Here is a 19,747-nt window from a genome sequence, read left to right as displayed (position 1 = left end):
AAATGAAGTCACAGATAACACACAACCTGAGAGCCCCATATGATCAGAATCCCAACACGTTAATACACTGACCAGCCATGATGTTAACAGAGAGGAATAGAGCTGAAACAAGTGTTAATAACCACAGATGTAACGTTAGTCCCTGCACACAAATCCCTCTTATTAGAAGATGAGAAAAATATAATATGTTTTTTTGGTTGACATCACTTCACCCTGAATGAACTCAATTTAAAGCTGCAGGGCAATTCAGTGAAATTAACTTTTCTAAAATGAAGTACTTTATTTTTCAAAAGCTTTCTGTGATGTCATTTATTCTTTAATCCAGCCATTATTTTACTTGAAGCGAGAGAAGAACATGTATTTATGATTAGAGTATGTATTATTTATGATTCATCCAGTTCAATTAGAAATCTGACAATAACTATTGTTGAGATATTATTTAATTCAACTTTCTTTATTTGATTTGACAGTCAGTTGTTGACTACAAACAGATGTGTTGGCTACTTCATTATATATCTGGGACTAAATCATAGAACAAGTTAAACATTATTGTGATGTTCCGGACCTTTGCATGAGGAAGTTCTCTCTCACTGGACCTCCAGCGCAGTGAGGTCGGAGACATCGAGTGTCCAGCGGTTCAACTTTGGAAACACATTGGATTAGCATATTTATAGATTCTGTGTTTTTTCAGCGGGGGAGAATAACTAGATTTGATTTGAAGAATATTTCATAAGGAAGTCAAACCTGTTCATGAAAAATCTAAATCGGACACAAATTATTGTTCATACATATTCATAATTACATTATTCATACAAGCCGCGTATTTTTATGTCTCAAAACATGTCTGGAGGGGATCTTTAAATACATTTAGTCAAAACAGTGATATTAGAACCAGCCTCGTGTCAGTGCAGAATGAAACTGCTCTTCAGGTCGCTGAAGAAAATTCTGCAAATTTCCAGAAACTATACACAGAGGACATGAACTGACCTCATTGATAGCTTCGGCCCTGATGGTAATCACCGTAAACGTCTATTATGATAAACGCAGATCGCCGCTACAATACTGTACTAATAGTGTTAATCTAAGCACCACAATTTGTAATTTGCAGCCTCAAATGGATTGCATTTGGATGCAGAAAAGGTGCTTTGCTCGTCTAAAAACAAAGCTGAAGCGGGACTGGTTTTGTACAATGTCTGCATTGTGTCAGAAATACAGTGAAACGGGCACAATGGGCAAGTTGTTTGCAGTATGACCTTTTGGCTACTTCCTGCCTGGTGGATATGATTCATGCACATACTCATGGCTGTGATACATGATTCCAAGCCACTCAGAAGCCTGACCTGTGCAACCTTGCACCCTAAGCCAAAGCACTGTTCACTGTCAAAGACCGGCAATGGTTTGAGTTGTTAGAAGCCAGATTCAGAGTGTGGAAAACGGTTATAATCCGACGTAAGCGTGGCAGAATCCTTCCTCAGTCGGTTCCTTCATTATTTTTCCGACCAACAAATAATATCTTTTAACTTGCCGGACAATTTCCAATGAACCAACCCTAAAACATGGCCGGCTTTTTATCTGTTAATGGCGGCGGCCGGCACAATCAGTTCATCAAATTCGTCCTCATTCTCTCCTCTGTGTATATCAACAGCCATTTTTCCAAATTGAGCGTGCTTTCAAGCATGAAGCGTGAAAACCTATTCATGAGCTATTACACACACTCTAAAGTGGAGAGGAGCAGCGAGGACTTAAGGCAGCATCCTGTGCCCAGAGAGATGGCTCCATTCAGCAGCAGTGGGACTTGCTCTCTGCTCTGCGTCAGATGTGAGAGAGCAAAGGCTATTGGGCCGCAGTGCTGCTCAATGTTGATGTTCAGAAAGATTGACAGGGCTTACAGCACAGCTCTGTGTGTAGACGTGCGTGTGTGTGTGTGTGTGTGTGGAGAGGATTACAAACCAGAGCGAGATTGAGTTAAATCAAGAAAGAGACAGAGAGAGTGTTACTGTGCCATCCTGTGTGTCAGCTCTGATCAGAGACAAACCAGAGCCACCTGAGCCCCAAAACTGGAACATATTTCTGCCAAGAACAATGTCACCTCTCTCTGACACACACACACACACACACACACACACACACACAGAATAATATAAACAGAGCCACACAATACACACATGCCCGGAAAAAAAGGAAATGTTCCATCAAAACCAAATTGACATACACAGATGAAGTTCAGTTTATAGCAGCAACACTAACTTTTAAAACTGGTTGCCAGCCGTTGGTTGCCGAAACTGACAATATGGTTGCCATTGTTAGTCCCCTAATATTTTGAGTAATTAAGATTCATTTTAGAAATGTATCATAAAAGAATAAAAGCTTTATGTTCTTTGAATTGGTTGCCAAATTCTTACTGTTGCGCCCTGATGAAGCCATGCAGTGCAGGGATAACCTACAGTAGCAACACTTCTACCATTGTTTACAGTGACGTACATATTTAGGGATTTATGTCAATTGAGAATAAAAATAAACGCTTTCTGATTCTGAAATGATACTGACAATATAAAAAAAAAAAAAACTATGCAATGTATGTCGGGAAACAGTCAAATAATATCAACTGTTCTTCCATCTGCTTCATTATTTTTATTCCATAAAGAGGAATAAGGGAGATTGAAGAGAGCTGCAGGAGGTTATATTAGGTGATTTGAGAGGCAGGCGTAATGCAGTACTTCATTAGATTCTGCTGATCTGCAATCTGCAGCCAGTCACTTCAAACTCCTCACAGGTGCCTAAAATGCTAAAAATCCATTGAGATTAGCCGCCAGCAAATTACAACCCGAGTAGAGCCTCTAGATCCTGCACTCTGATGAAATGTGTCCTGGCCAGTCGAGTAAAACAGAGATAAATAAGTCAAATAAATAGACATAGGAAGCAATCAAAGGTTCGACAGTGAAAGCTACCTTTAGTATCGAGAAGACTATTTCTTTCATGATCCTGATTTAAATGTTTGTCATCCTTTGGAGGCAACATGTTGTAAATTATGTGATGGATTAAAGGAGGCTCTGGCTTTTTCCAATAATGTAGTCAATATTCTTCATGACTGGTGATGATAAGAATATGAACCATTCGGCTGGGTATTTAATTACAGTATAATATTGGGTATCATTATTCAAACAAAGCAGTGAAAGGTTTCCATTTGACCTCTTAGCCAGTGCTACTTCTGATAATAAGGTAGACTGCAGATTTGATACTTTTATAACACATGAACTGAATTAGTAGATTGCATGTTTATTGAACAAATGGTTTAGTTTCTAGATGTAAAATACAAATAAAGGAAAATAGACTCAAGACTACAGGATACTGACTTTCTATGTGGGCCGGCTGTGTTATTGCAGTTCCTCACACCTGCTTAAGAGAGACAAATAATAATCTGTAATGGATTTGAAGGTTTCTTGTAATTTCCTTTGCACAAGGAAATTAGGTTTCTTTTACAAGAACATGAATTAAACTTGTAGAAGAAACCTTTTCTCATTTACTACCCAGACTTTACAAGGGAATAGATATTTTTATTAGGACACCGCTAGACCCAAATGGCTGAGTTGAACTAACTAAGTTTTATATTAGTTTATATTTCGCAAAACAGATAATCAACGTCAGATCACTATTGTTGAATAGCATCCAATTTTGAGTTTGTTAAAGGGATCGGCCTTAATCAAAACGTCAGGAAAAGTGTCACCAAGTGCCAAAACATGTTGGCCACTAGGGGGCAGCAGAAAAGGGGATTTCTACAATAATGATTTATCTAAAAAATATTGATTGGTGCAGCTTTAAAAGGCCTATATTTTCAATTATTATCAGTGCAAAAGCAAACAAAACCAAATGTTTCATTTTTTAATAAGATTCCTCAATCATTATTAACAGAAACTTCTATTTTATTAGTCCAAATTGCAGCTGCACATATTCTGCCAATGTGTTTTAAACATAAGTGCTGCAGATAAACACTGTTTACTGATCTCAAACTAGATCATAAGACCTATACTTCTAACTGGAAGCATCTATTTCTTTTAGTACTCTGTAGTCGTGTAACCTCTGATCATGCTAGTTTGTTGTTCAAAAATACTTTGCAACAAAAATGAAAAAGAAGGGCCTGGTTGCACATTTTATATTGTATTAGTATGTTGTAGTTCATTTTGATCTACACACAGCACAACATACAGTAGTATAGTCGGAAACACAGTGCTTTAGGTCCAATTAGTTGAACGCAGCACAATGCTGTCTGTGTAACAGAATTAAGTACCAGTCCAGAAAGAGAATGCATCAGCAGCAAAAGCCCACATTGTCAATGTGAATTATGATGAAGAATGAAGACAGAGCCATTGAAACGATTGTTAGCATTGTAGATGCTCTGTGCTCGTACCGTGCTTCTCCAGTAAATCTCACTGTGCATAGAAACAGTATTGACTTCAATTATTAGACATGAATAAAACAACAGTGGCCAGGATTCCATGTGTACAGCTGAGTAGAGCAATGTCAGCATTCAGACTTGTGTTTCTCATAATTATTCATCTCATCCGGGATTTTTACAAAGCTGTGAAACAGCATGCGGGGACTGAAATGAATACTGACCAAGCACCGAAGCCTTGTTAAGCTTCATCTATAAAAGTCACTGTCCCTGCTGACCACTGTATGTTCAAAGCAGGAACAATGGCTCCGTATCCAACAGGCTGTTGATTAACTGCCTGTAACACTGGCTCTGCACAAAGTGGTTTTTCCACCGGCTGGATGAGTGAGCACGGTTTACTGAATCAGCTTTGTCTTTTAATTGAATATGTCGCAGAACGGCTGAAAGCGGCCTGGATGGTCGTACAGTATAGTCCCCAATGGGAAGAAAATTATTTGTATTTGCGGCTACTGAGAATATTTACGAAGCCGCTGAAGTCGGAGGAGCGAAGAACGAGAAAATGGGCAAAGAGACATGAAGGGGCATTAGTTAGAGCGATGGCGGGAACAGAGAAAGTTGCGTCTCTTGTGTTGACGGCGAGCGAGATGAAAGATGTCGGAGAGCTGGAGCGGCTTCATCACAGACACACAATGCTCTCTCCTGGATGGCAAGATGCTCGATGGTCTGGAGGAATAATAAGAGACTGTCTGTAGTGAGACAGATACGAGCTTTTGTCTCCAACAGCGAAATTTCTCTCAATTTAACTCCCCCTTTTTTGCCCGTATCTGTCTCCCCCTCCCCCCCTCCTTCTCTCTCTGTCTCTCTGTATTATGTGGTGCATCCACTGTGGTTATAACTCTGTTAACAGACGCTGGCCTGTAGGCAATGCAGCATCCCTCCATATCGGCCTCTCTGTTTGTTCATGCCCCAGACAGACGCGTTTGCTCTAACCCCCCCCCCACTACTACAGTACTCGCTCGCAGTCCCACGTTTTGGAGGACAGCGCCATGCCGGGACGGAGACTTGCCATGATTCGTCTTCTTCATACAATTAGGAGCATCCAGGGAGATGCTCTCCTGCTAAATCCCTCCATTTCCTTTAGGCTTTTTTTTACCATGGACAGGCTGTACAATACACATTGCTACTGCCGTGAAATACAAAAAGACAAGGAGGCCGTGAGCAATCAGCAGCGAGAAATGTGGAGGCCGGCGTCCATTCTATTATTCATTTCACCATTTTTACATCCTTACGTGCCGAGTACAAATGACTTTTTAAGAGGATTTTGAAAGGAATGAGGTGGCACCGGGACACGATTGGGTAGTAGTATATAGAGAAATGATGAAAGGAGAACGGAGAGAAACAACAGGAAGGAGCAGAAAGAGGAAGGGCAGAGCAGAACTCACTCTGTGAAAAATGCAAAATAAAACAAGAAAACAGGAGAATAGGAAAGCACACGCGCTAGTGTGCCAAAGAATAGCACAGCGCGGAGCAGAAAAGGATCTTCTGCAGTAAAAAAGGATCAACAGTACTGTCAAACCAACTTTATTTTAACATTACTACAGAGACGCAGTCTCTTGTCTTTCTCCATCGCTCCGTCTCTCGGTGGGCCTGTCGGTTATTTGCTGCTGGAGCTCCCAGCGCTCTCCCATTACCTCGATGCTCGGCCCACGTCGTGTCAAGGTTGTGTCAATATCGTGTCGAATACACCTACTCCATCGCTCGCTGACGGATAGTATTTTATTGAGCTTGAAACCCTTTGACAAGACAAAGAAAGCGAGGAGGAGGGAGACTGAGGGAAAGAGGGAGATGAAAAGGATTGGAAGGTACCGGGAGAGAGAGAGAGCGAGAGACACGGGGAAAAAGAGAGAGAGCTAGTTGGCGCCGTGTCGCCTGTCAGCTAGCTTAGCGTTTGGGGAAAAGCTCAACACAGTTTCTTTCTTTCTTTTTTTTTCCTGGTACTTGGCTGAGTTTATTGCCCTGTGTAATGGCTATAAGGGACCGAGGGAAGCAACAGTGAAGGCTGGCTCAGCTCCTCTCTCGCTCCTGGAGCTCAGTGAATACCCCAATGCTGGCTTTGACCTAGCCCAGAGCTATTACGGGGCTGTTTAATCCAAATCAATAAACTTTAAAGCACTCACTGAAACAAATGAAGTTTGTCAAATTGTATTGCGGAGAAGACCTCCCAGCAGTGAGATCAGCCACAGAAATATACTCTAGGTTGGATGATGCATGGTTTTGTACATTTAAACATGCTGCATTATGATAGAAGAAAGGGAGCATTCCAATACGTAAGTGCTTTAGCAAGAAGGGGTCTGCTGCACTACCAGTAGAGGATAGGTCATAATCTAGCTGACCTCCTTTATGGGATTCCTCTGCTGTTTATGTCTGCATTTCCTTTATGCTGTATTGGAGGTGTGGTTGCAACCATTGAGAGCATTGCCCTATTAGGCTTAATGGATGTAGAGGCGGTGGTGCAGTGATGGAGGAGGCTTAAGAGTGGGACACAGCCGTGGACCCTTCTTAATAATCACCCTCTTTCACCCCGTCGTAAAACTGGAGTTGGCAAAGAGTTTCACAGTTTACCCGCTGCGGTGGAGGGCTGGACATGTGACTAAGCAGTACTGTATCTCTTCCTTTTACTCAACAAGAAAGTATTACAGTGTGAATTAAAAACATTTAAAGATATTGTTTCAAATTGTTTCTAGTCAGTTTTCCGACTAGTGGAAAGAAATGATTTTTAAATACACATTAAGGTGTTTGTTTTACTACATTGTCTATTTGCTTCTGTAGATTTCTCCTAAATTAACCCAAAGCTACCTTTATATAATCATTAGTGTATTTAAACAAAAACAATTGTCTTAGTGTCGGTAATAAACTAGGGAAGTGTCATGGTGATATCTTTTAGTTCATTATTTTACCCTATAAATCCGTAGTGTCTTGCAAAATGTACATCATTTTATAAAACATCTTTAAAAGGGAAGCAAGAAATCTCCCCTTCATCAGCACTTACATCCACCCTCAGTTTCATTTCTATCTACATTCTGAAGGTGTTTTGTAGAGGGGTGTGTTCATATATCATTCATAGCCTGATTTAGAGAACAATTTATTCCCAAAAACATGGCGAAATGTATTCATTTTTCCTGGCTGTTCAGAGTCTTTTCTGATTTATGGAGTGATAAAAAGAGATACAAAAAAAAAAAACCTTTGACTTTTTGTCTTTATCCAATCTTCAGATTTCTGTTCTGGAAATGTATGCAAATTAGCACATATTTAATGCATACTTAAACATAAAATGTTAGAACACCACACCAAAAATATTTGTCTTATTGTCAGTAATCAACTGTGGACGTTTTATGGTGAAATCTACGTCTATGTTTAAGCACTCACAGCATTTAGTTAAGGTTGGGGAAGGAAAAAGTAAACACCGACACTTTTACAGTATTTGATGAAAAACATGATCTTGTCAATCATGTCAAAGTCCTTCACTTACACGCCATCCATCCCGTCCTCCCTCCTATGACATCTGTGTGGTACAGGAAAGTGGCACCTCCTTGATTAAGAAAAAAACACCGATCAAGAACATAATGCAGCAATTTAATTTAATTTGAAATGTATTCAGCTAAAGTAATTATTTACACTTCTAGGAGACATGTTGGTATTTGATGATGTCTGAATTCCTTAATATGTTTTTCTTTGCCCATGATCAAACTCGCCCAGTCTCTGGTGGTTAGTATCATTAAAGTAAACAATGCAGATCAACTGTCTGTGGCGTCAGCAAAGTAAAGCAAATACACTAATATGCTGGACCTGCTAAAACAGTAGTGGTGTCTAAAATGATGTGTCTTCGCTGCATGAATGTTAACATCACTAAATCAGCATTAAGGGATGAGTAACGCAACAAGAATAAACAATGCCAAGCTCAAACAAACAGTAAACAGGTAGTGATGTGATGCCGTGATGCATATAAATAGTTGAGCCGGTGGGGATGTTCTTGGCAGGTACATTTATTAATGAGTTTGTGGAACGAGAGCCAAACAGCTCATTCTGGACTCCGGATCATCACAGGGGATAGATGTGATCAAGTGGGATTTCAGGTGGAAAACTTCCATCGGTCATATTCCAAGATGATTTGAAACGCCGAGATCTCGCTGTTTGCTAGCGGTCATTCTCGGTGTAGTTGCACAGACACAGGGAAAGTGTGGGCTGTGGTGAATGTGAGTTGCCACAACACCAATCAGAGCTGGAGGTCTGACAGCTCTGTAGCCGAAGCAGAACTCGCTGCTCCGCCATCAGATTAACTGTCAGCGCAGACAAGACGAGATAAGTGGCTGCTGATAATCCATATCCCCCCCCGGGTTGACATGGAGCACAAACAGGAAGATCTCAGTGCATGTGAAAATGTTTGATTACAGATGACTGCACACACGCGCACACACACACACACACACACACACACACACACACACACACACACACACACACCCACCCACACCCTGTGGTGAAAGGAAGCCAGGCTCTTGGCAATGCGGCTGTTTAGCCAGAGATCCCATCTCAAAGCTTGCATGGCTGCTGAGGAAACGCACTCTCGCGTACTGCACCATGTGACATACTGCACCGACATACGCGGCGGACAAGAAGAACAATCATTTCTCTGCGCACACATGCTGTTTTGCCGTTACATGTTTGGCAAAGTTGCTTTGCTAAGTTACAAAAAGTGCCACCGACATAAAACGGTTATTTTTTTTCAAGGCGTGTCATCTCTTTCTCTATTTGTACTTGCCGTGTTTTCACCTGAATTGTATTGTAGCTGTCAAGAGTGGCGTTCCAATTAAGGAGGTATTGTTATGTATGAGATGGAGAGCAGGGGGTTGGGGGGTGTAGTAGTAGATATACGACAGTTCTCTACACACAATTTATTGTTCCTCTGCTCCTCCTGCTTGAACTCCTACGTTCACAAAATAGAAAGCACACACACTTCACACACCAGATAATGTGCTCCACAGATACCAACACATAAGAAGTGTCTCCCCTGTGTCTCACTTCTTCTTAAGCTATGTGTGTGCAACCATGCTAATGAGAAGAACACAGTTTGTATTGATCTGTTTACTGGTAAAATACATTGTTTTTGATACATTTTTAATGTAAATGTGCCAGAAATATAGCCAAGATTAGCACATTTTTCTCTGCAGTCCCCGACAAACAAGGATCAAATGTCTCAAATTTTGACAAAACTTTTTTGCGAAGTAACTGTAGACGTTGAAACGTTGCTTCTGCGGTTACTTCACTTGGTGTGAGGTCAACGAGCAGAGTACGGACACTCTGCCAATGCAACCCACATTAAAAACAGGATTCAAGCATTGTGCAGTTATCAAGAGCAACCCCTCCCTCTACAGCCACAGCGGCACTGCGTTAACGCGGCAGGAAGCGCGTCAATTGACCCTTTGATAAGCCCCGCCCCACGCTGCTACTCTCTCAAGCTGTCAGAGTTGGAATAAAGAAAAAAAAAGCTATTTCAGAGGGAAGCAGACAGAAGGGTCAAGACAATGTGTTTGAAGGATGTATCCAGGATGTCAAACGGATTGAGCAGCGACAACAGGTTAAAAAGATAAAGCTAGAAGCTGAAGCCTACAGACCACAATGTTAAAGAGTGGTTTGAGATACTGTTCTTGTAAAATCACTCAAAAGCAAAGGCAGAATGTGAGCATAGAAGTGCTAATGCACGCTGCTAATGTTTTACGTAGAAATTGAATGTTTTAGAAACTTGTATTTCTTTCCAAAGTTGAACCATGACGAGCTCAAAATCAACAAAACCAGCTTGAAAATATAGAAAATCTGAAAGGATGGCAAACAGATATCAAAGCCAAAAAACAAACCATGAGAAAATCTGCATACAAACTGCACTGGTCATCAAAAGTAATAGTAAAACAAAGAAAGCACAATTATAATGTAGACCAAAACATATCAAACATGCAGATGTGCAAGTACTGTATGCATGGGAACATGTGGGAGTAATATGCTTGAGTGTGTGTGTGTGTTTGTATGTCAAGACTCACTCAGAGTACATCTCTATAGGGGGGATGGACAAGCCAGCCCCTCGATCTCAGTCTGTGTCAATGAGGCCTCACAACACACACACACTCACACTCACACTCACACACACACACACACACACACACTCATTCAGTCCCAATTAGACCTCGGACACCCTGTGAAACCAGGGCTGGAACGGCAGCCTCGGTAATGGCTAGATCGTTATAGTGTCGGAGGGAGGGAAGCAGCGAGGGCAGAGAGGCCGAGAGAGGGGAGGAGGGAGGTGGATTGGGGATAATAAGAGGTTACGCCAGTACAGACGAGGAGGGAGATGAGGAGGAGCGCTGGCCCGGGGGTTGATTCTGCTGTAGACACAGATGTGGAGATGCAAAGGGAATAATGCATGGACGTGTCTATACAGAGCACAAATGATTGCTTGAGAGCCTTTCATTGTCCTTCATTCCTTGCACTTCCTTAGAGTAATATCCTGTAGTGCATAAAAATCCATATTGCTACATTCTATTGGTGATGCAAGTAATTCAGCACTAAAGTGTTAAACCGAGAGCCAATTCATGATTGTTTCCACCTATTGCACCAAAGATATATGAATAGAAAATGAGACACACACACCTTATCTCCAGGCCCTCACAGCCCCGTCTGTCTCCCTGTCCCTTCTCTCCAGCCACATCTCCTTTTCCCCTTCATCGGCATTTTCAATCCATCCACCAGACGCCCTCTGACTTTCCTTCCTTCCTCCTTCACTGGAGTGCCCCGCCCATCTGCACACCTGTTCCCACTTCCCTCATCTGCTCTGCCGGTCCCTCCACCTGCTCACCTGCAGCTCATTCCCTCATCAGCCTCTCAGTTCACCAGGCGGCCCAGGTCCATTCATCGCCTGCCAGACCCGTCATAGTGGTGTTTCATGGTTTTCTTGGTGTGTCTTTTTTTTTTGTTGTTGTTGTTTTGGAGCTTTTGTTACCCCTAAACCTGGACCTGCACAGGCCGGTCTGCCTGCTTTCCTGAACCTGCCAGTAAGCCCATATCCCTTCAATAAATACAAGGAGTGAGGATGGACTTAGAGGAATAAGGAGTTAGGATGCCCTTTGAGGAAGAGGAGTTAGGATAGTATTTGAGGAATAAGGAGTCAGGATAGTATTTTTTTATTAATCACTATTACTATTGTGATATTATATATCTTGTATTCATAATCTTCTGAGCTACTGTGTGTAAGGCAATAAGTGTCAAGACTCACGCAGTCCAAGAAACAGTGTAAATCACATACAAACCAGGGTATTTTGTCGAACATAAAGAATGTGGAGATAAATACATGCGGAAAGGAAGGAAGAGGAGACGGTTCAATGGAAGTCCAAAAGGCTTAAGGCTCAAAGAAAGGGATGTGGAAAATGGAAGAGAAGAAGACTGTTATGGGGGAGAAGAGGGAGGCAGCAGTGGGAGAACAAGGACAATGCCTGTGATTGTATCGTCTTTGTCACTGTGGCATTTTGGAGGACAGCAGGGCTGTGTGTGCCTGCGTGTGTGTGTGTGATCGTGCATTCAAGTCCCCATCCACTCAATTTGTGGAATTGATCTGCTCCCTAATAGTGAGCAAAACAAAAAGTCAGCCTAATCCAACCTCTATTTATAACACAGATGGGAGAGAGGAGGGGGGGCGAGGGATACAATTCAACAGTAGGAGTGCTACAAAACCCTATGACAGAGAGATTGGAAGAAAGATAGAGGAAGACAAATGGAGAGTGAGGGGAACAAAGAAATGGGGGGAAAAAAACAAGACCACTCAGTGCCACTGAAAGGATGTATGAGAGAGCTTACAGACTACCAGCAAGAAGCAAGCCAGTGGTAGACTGAGAGAGAGAGCGAGAGATGAGAAGGAAGGGGTTAAGGCAGAGAAAATGGAGATCAGAAAAACTAACAACTGGAGAGGATGAGAGAGGCCAGGCTGGTGGCTGCCGGAGGACGAGAGCGAAGAGTGAACGGCGAAGAACACAAGATAGGTTGAGAGCAAAAGGAAGCGAGACAGGAAGAGGCGAGAGCACTTGCTGGCGGGCGGCAGCGAGAGGGTGAAGAGGTGGTGGAGAGCGAAGGAGCGATAGATGGACAGCAAGAGAAATTAGTGAGGAGCACTTGTGTTTTTGGAGACGTTATTGAGTCGAATGAGAGCGTGTTGTTGTAAGACCGGTCAGGGCGGCTATTCTTATTCCCGGTGGCTCAACTGGTCTTTTTTTGTCTCCCTCGCTCTTTTTTTTTTTTTTTTTTTTACCTCGCCCACACTTAATCTGCTGAAGGAAAGAAGAAGCATTGCCATCTAATTTGAGGAAAGGAAAGTCGGCGCAGGAGGTGTTGAGCTCGATATACAAGAGGAGCAGGTGCTCTGCACGTTGCAACAACCACAATAACAACTAGCCTGCTACTATTGGAAATGTCATGGAACTGTGTAAATCAGCGTGAGCAATATTTACGTATATAATAGCACTGATCATTTTTATACAGTACAGGATAGATGATGCAGACACATCTGATGGCTTTAGAGCAGAAGCTGTTGAGCTGTTGAGCTGGAGGGGTTGCTGGTCTGATCTTTGGAAGCATATTGAGCTGTCAGGTGGGTGTTTGCTCGCTGTCCCAGGCGGTGAAGTCGGTGTCGACGGAGTACAAACAGCACAGCAGCGAGGATCATCCTAGCCCCATGCTGGTCCCCACAGCGAGAACAGAGGCAACAGGAGCAGCACTTGGTTTGCTGACTGTGCGTGTGTGTGTGTGTGTGTGTGTGTGTTTCCACAGTATATGTGCACCAACCAGTGGGGAACTGGTGGAGCTTTCAGGCTCTCTTTGATTTTTCTGTATTTCGTCTAATTTACGGACCTGGATCATGAAGTTAGACTTGGAATCATTTTGTTTGTGGGACTTTTACAGAAACATTTTCTCTTACAATGCATGCACAGCAAATTAAGTATCCAGGCTTTAAAAGTGGCTAACGACATCTCTTTTTATTTTAACTTATTATGAAATAAATGTTGATTGCACAATGTTATGGTTATAGAATTATGTTGCCTTCGGCATTTAGATTGGGTTGTTTTTCTAGATAGTAGCCAGGCTGCCAGTGGTAGCATGTTGCTAATGCTAGCAGCAGAAAAATGAACCGAGTGCAACAAGGAAGCCAGCGTTAGCATGGCCAGTGTTAGCCATGTAGCTCGATTTGTGCGTTTGATAATATAAACAAAGATAACGTTTTCCTGTGGTGGTCTTTCTTAATATGAGCAGGGGGGAAACTTACTTCATTCCAAAAACATATTTTAGTTGATGTAAAACCTAACGTGGTAAATCTACCACTATCCAATCAACTGCACACACAAATGCACACACACACGGATATTTACAAGCACACACACTAGGCACAGCTTTTCTGTCAGTGTATTTATTCCACCTAATGTGATTATCCCATAAACCCTCGACAGGCGAGCACATACCATATGTTCATGCGCAAAATGGAAAAGAGTGGACAAATGCAGCCAGTGGTTCATCCACATCTAACTGTCAAAAAATCCATCAAAACAGGTGTTTTATGGGGTTTTGATAGCGTGACAATAGACCTGTTTGATGCAAAAACACTTTAAAATGTAATAAAGTTACAAGTGAATATAGTTGATAATCATCTTCATGTAATAATGCATACTTTAATGGGTTAAGAGGCTCACAGTACACTGGTACTGACACTTGAGAGATGCCTTAGAATGCATAGAAATGTACGTTGGATTGTTTGGATTTATATACACTTACCAGTCTGTGTCGAAATTAATAGAGAAATGCAAAAAAAAAACTGAAAAAAGAGTGAAATGTCTTTCTTTACTTTCCTTGAAGAAGCTCATTCCTCGTATCCAGAAACCCAGCTGATTCTCACAAGTATTCTAATACCAGTGCACACACACACACACACACACACACACACACACACACACACACACACACACTCACACATGTCCCAGATGCAATCAGTGTGGCCTTTGCCTTGATCCATTGTGCTCTAACGATTAAGCCTTCGCCCTGCTCGGTGGCCTATAGGCCAGCTCTGCTGCTGTGCATCTCATCACATCCCATTCATCACCCTGTGTCTGTCTCCACCTCCAGTCCTCTATCACATCAGCCTGCCACTGACCTACTATTACACACACACACACACACACACACACACTCATTTGAGACCGACAGCCATACAGTTAGTTGACAGTACACTGTATTATTTAAGCTTTTCCTGAATGCAGTTCCTTTCATGTTCCTCACGTCTTACTCAATGTTTGGGCAAAGTCCCTGTTTGCAATATGAGATCTTTGGTGACTACTGGATTTATCTTCCATTAGAATCAACCATTCTTACAGATCCATCAGTAATATTTGACAGATCATCTCATTGTGTTTCACTGTTTGCTGCGATCAAAACAAGATCTTCAGTTTTGGCGCATCAAAAATGATTAAAAACTTGTTTTCTTTGTACAAATGAAACTCTTTTGAGACTTTTCTTCTGAATATGCAACATGAATGATTGGCATAGTTGGAGCAAAGCCTCATTCCAGAGCATATTTTACCTTATAAATCGGAGGATGTACAGTATATGCATTTCTTCAACTGCTCAACTTGCTCATAGGTTTGTAATAATTCCAATCCATCACGATTTAAATTACAGGTCTCAGAAATATGAAAACATACAGAAATGTATTACTTCCATTACACTGTTACAATATGTTCACCACTCTGCAACCTTTCTGTTAATTTGACCACTAGTACAAAGAGCTTCTGTGTATTTGCACACAGATGACAGTTCATCATTTGCTGTGAGCAATTTCCCTATTATTACAGCTTGGAACCTCAGCGTAAAAGGTCAATATTTACCTCACACCCACACGTGCTTGTGCACACACACACACACTCCCTGGCCTATCCACACTAACGGAAATAGAAACGGTGGAAAAGTACACTAAGTCGAGCCTTTTTATGGGAGAAATGAAAATGAAAATTTTGAGGTGTGAAATTCTGCATGCTGCACCTTGAGTTGCCGTTTCACCCCAACGTGATTCAACATCTTTTTTTTAAATTACGTCTCTCTGTAAGGAGAGGGCCCTCCGCCTCCATCTCTCCATGCTCGCTTTAACGTATGGGAAGATGATATCTCAGCCGGCTCCTGTTAAGAAGTAATATATGCTTTTCAAGCGCCGTGACCTCTACTGCGAGCCGTCTCTCTGCCGTGAGGTCACTTCTTCTAGCTGTTAAAAACAAGAATAATCTGAATGTAAACTTGATCATCTAAGGCTTTTTTTTGTATCTGTTATCCTTCCTGTTACACCCTGACGTTCAGCTGTGTGCCACTCAAGTGCATCAATCTTTCCTCTGCCTCTCGGCCAGCTCTATCAGTGTTTACTGACGGCACACATCATTTCCCATAAAACCAACAGCAGACAGTGACGCACAGCCCGCGGCGCAGCGGACCGCGCTCCATCCCCGCGACTAATCAGTGGGTTGATAACGCGGTGGAAGCGAAAGGCCCGCGTCTCATTGGGAGACCAGAGGGTGGCGTCTCCGAGGGGCGGGCGGTGGGCGGCGCGCTAAGCTGGAAGCACTCGACACAAGTCCGGGGCCTAATCGTCTCATTGTTTCCGTTCTGCTTGAGAGGATCAGCAGCCGTGCTAAGCTCCTCTGGGTACCGGCCCTCAGCTGCTCTCTGCCATCTTGCTTTGTTGTTGTTGTTGTTGTTGTTGTTGTCGTTGTTTGCGATCGCCGAGCAGAGCCAATTTATTTCGGTGGCATTGTTTGGTTTGTTTTATTTTGTCGACCTTTCAACATGGTTTTCAGTTAATCATTGTTTCTTCTTTGTCTTTAGTGCTCTCTGTTGTTCATGAGGTGCTGTTATGAGAAATGAGCACAGCCTGTCAGTATTTTCTTGTCGGTAGTAATTCACGTCTTTATTTCTAACAGAGTTTATTATTGCAGCAGTGGGAGAAGTATTCTGATCCTTTGACGCAAATCAAAATAGGCTTTTAATGTGAAGCAACAGCAGTGGTGGCAAGTGGCTCGTTGTCAGGTTCATGCTTGTTTGTGGGCTTTCTACTAGAACGTGCTTTAATGTTCAAAACAACACATTATTGTTCTCACATTGTCTGACTGAAGATATCTGTGTTCATCCTCCCCGTTGTAGCGCCTGTCTCTTTAAGCCTTTGCGAAGATACTTCTTGTCTGATTTCACAGTTTGGGGATTGGTCGGTACTGCAGATACCCAGATGTACTGTATGTGCAGAAAGTAACATTATTTTAAAAAATAACTTCAAAAATGTACTCCGTACTTCAGTAAATGTAGTTACTTTCCATCACTGATTAGACAAATTTAACTTAATCCAACAAGCAAAGAGTGAGGAAACCTCTCAGCCTCTCTTGGTGACGTTGACCTGTTGCTCTTTCTTTTAGTTCGACATGATAACAGTAGTCTAACACAAGTCGGTGTTTGCCCCGCCATGCCACTATGAGTAAGCCTCTGCCTTCGCACCATCAGCCCGCGTCTGTGCGGAAGCATTTGCCATCTGTCCATAATCTCGCATAGGATGTCATGGATTTGTCGAGGCTCTTCGCATGTATATTCTGGACGCAGAACAATACATGGAATACAAGACGTGATGTTGTCATTCAGCGCCGGCTCTGTTTGTCTGCAGACGGGTTGTAAACAAAATAACTCAGGAAAAGCAAGTCGAGGAAATGTTATACGTATACCACATGTTCTCCCAGGAGAGCTGATGATGTTATTATTTTATTTGCTGCATAACATTTGCATTTTTTTAATGAGATAAATTATAGAGGCTAGCTGTGTGGTGTAAGCTTTAAAAGCAGTTCATCCCACACGGGATGAACTGCCCATCTGTGGGCATTGCATGCTACACTTTTATTGTGGCAGCAACAGGACAAAGCCAGAGGCAGAGAGAGAGAGAGACAGGAAGAGAGAGAGGGAAGGCTTGTCACCCCCGAGGGCCTCGGTCCTATCTGTCACTGTGCCAGAACGATTCGCCCTGTAAGTGATCCATGGACACCGAGTCTACAGGTCAACTGTGACAGCCTGCCTGGTGTGCGTGTTTGTGTCTTACGTAGGTGCGGGTGGGTACATCAGTGCATCTGCAGTCTGTCTCCCATGATGCCAGTGGCTGTCAGTCTCCATCTCCTGATTCACTGTGTGTGTGTGTGTGTGTGTGCCACTAATGAAATGAGATGCAGGTAGAGATGTGACGAAGGGCATCACGGGGTTAGAGATGCACAAGAGCAATATGTTGCCATGGCAACAGTCAATGACACTTTGTCCACGTGAGAGTGGCTCACGTGGGGGAGGGGAGGGGAGAGGAGAGGAGAGGAGGAAACAAGTTGAAGGGAAGCAGTTGCCATAGCGACTCTCCATTGCAGCTGCCTGTAAATCCCCCCCCAAGTGTGAGAGTGTCTGCCTGACTTTAGCTGTGCCTATGTATTAAGTATGACTGTGTGCGTGACCCTAGTGCATCGCTGGTGTTTTAGGGCTGAAACATTTGATGCATGTTTCAGCAGGTATTTCACATATCTCTTCTGTGTGTGTGTGTGTGTGTGTGTGTGTGTGTGTGTGTGTGTGTGTTTTTGTATATAAATACCAAAGCAGGTTTCACAGGAAGCCAGACACCCTCCATCTCTCTTCCCTTCTAACAGCAGCTGTCGTGGTTATTTATGTGGTTGTTCTGCACTACTACTCTTTCATATCCCCAGGCCTACACACACGCACACACACACACACACACACACACACAGAGAAGCCAACAGGCGCTGTCACTGTGCCACAGTTCTAAGTCTTGTGCGCCATATGCTACCGTAGGCTCCTGGCAGGAGCAGGAGTATCGTAGCTCTCAGTCACCATGGTAGACTGGTTCAAAGGCCAACGAGGACCCATCGGGGACCAGGCTGCATGCACACAGCACTGTGGTGGCAGACATATGTTGAAGCATCTGACATTGACTCTGAAGTGTTCCGCATGCATTTTGAAAGAACGATGCTAGAATGTATCATCGTGGTTTGACTCTTTTCAATCATATTCAAGAATAATGCATAACTTTTGATGCATCTAAAAAGCAGAATGACTCAATGATGTCAAGAAAAGGGAAATCACAATCTAAGACTCCCAATACTCTTTTGGGTAAAAGTACTTGCCATTGTGTGTTTCACAAGAACCAATCCCAAACCTAAACTATGTGTCATGTATCCCAATGATAGAAATTACATTATCACATGGAACTTTTCAGTTCTCTTTCCATTATTTGTTTTGACCTCAAGGCAGTATCCACCAACAATTTGTGCCAGTGCGAAAAGAAAAAGATGGCATCAAAGAAAGCGGTGTTTGCTAGCGATTCCCCATGGGGTAATCGACCCAGAAATAGGTTGATGTAGCCGTCCCTGCAGCTCAGGGCGAGTTGCGATTTGCATTTATGGGAGTTCCAAGTTCCAATGTGCAAAATAAAATGAGGAAATTATGGAAATTCATAGCAGACATGATATATTAAGAGCCAGTGGCCATTTATTATCTGTTGGTTTCACACAGGACGTTCTTTAGACCCCGGCTATTCTCTTTGCAGACTTGGCTTTAATGTACAGTAACTCCTCACGTCCTAATGGGGCTTTTTTTTACCAGTAAATTGCCCTTGTGCTGCCCAGTTGCCTTCAGTTTGTTTGTCGTCCCAGAGCTCCGTCGTTTTACACAGCCTTTTAAAACATCTTTTTGTTTGGCGTGGACACCAACACTTTGAGCTCTCCCAGTTTTAGTCTTTAGTCTCTTTAGTCTTGCGTTTTGTCCACACATTTGTAAATTCTTTTGAAATATTTCTGCCAACCAATTGCACTCAACCTTTGCATCAGTGTTGGTCAATCTGGGCCTCAGTGTGACATAAAGACCGTCGGAGGTGGGCTAACTCTGATATGCTGCGCTACCTCAGTGATTGTCTTCAAACATTATTGCTTTAATTCCCAGGAAACATTTGATCAGACTCTTGTAGTGGCGTCTCTTGTTATCGCCCGTTACTGGAATCCTCGGGGAACAGAGCCGTTCTTAAGCTCCGATATAAAACTATTCTCATCCAGCCGAACAGTTTGTTCAGTATATTATGGTCCAACAATATATGATCAAAGAGAATATGAGAGGTGTAAATACAGTTATTGACTTTTGTTGCTCTCTTTTCTCCTCTCTCTGTGTGTGTGTGTGTGTGTGTGTGTGTGTGTGTGTGTGTGTGTGTGT

At 42.7% G+C, this 19,747-nt stretch overlaps 1 protein-coding gene across 4 annotated transcripts in view; it reads left to right on the top strand.

Moving 5' to 3' along the window:
- nlgn2a (neuroligin 2a) overlaps positions 1 to 19,747 on the top strand; it is a 163,085-nt gene that overhangs the window by 87,832 nt on the left and 55,506 nt on the right. The gene's annotated exons all lie outside the window — the stretch shown is intronic.

The sequence above is a fragment of the Anarrhichthys ocellatus genome, unplaced genomic scaffold (assembly GCF_004355925.1).
Source record: "Anarrhichthys ocellatus isolate YVR2014 unplaced genomic scaffold, GSC_Weel_1.0 scaffold11, whole genome shotgun sequence".
Taxonomy (NCBI): Eukaryota; Metazoa; Chordata; class Actinopteri; order Perciformes; family Anarhichadidae; genus Anarrhichthys; species Anarrhichthys ocellatus.
This window is presented reverse-complemented; position numbering and strand designations above follow the sequence as displayed.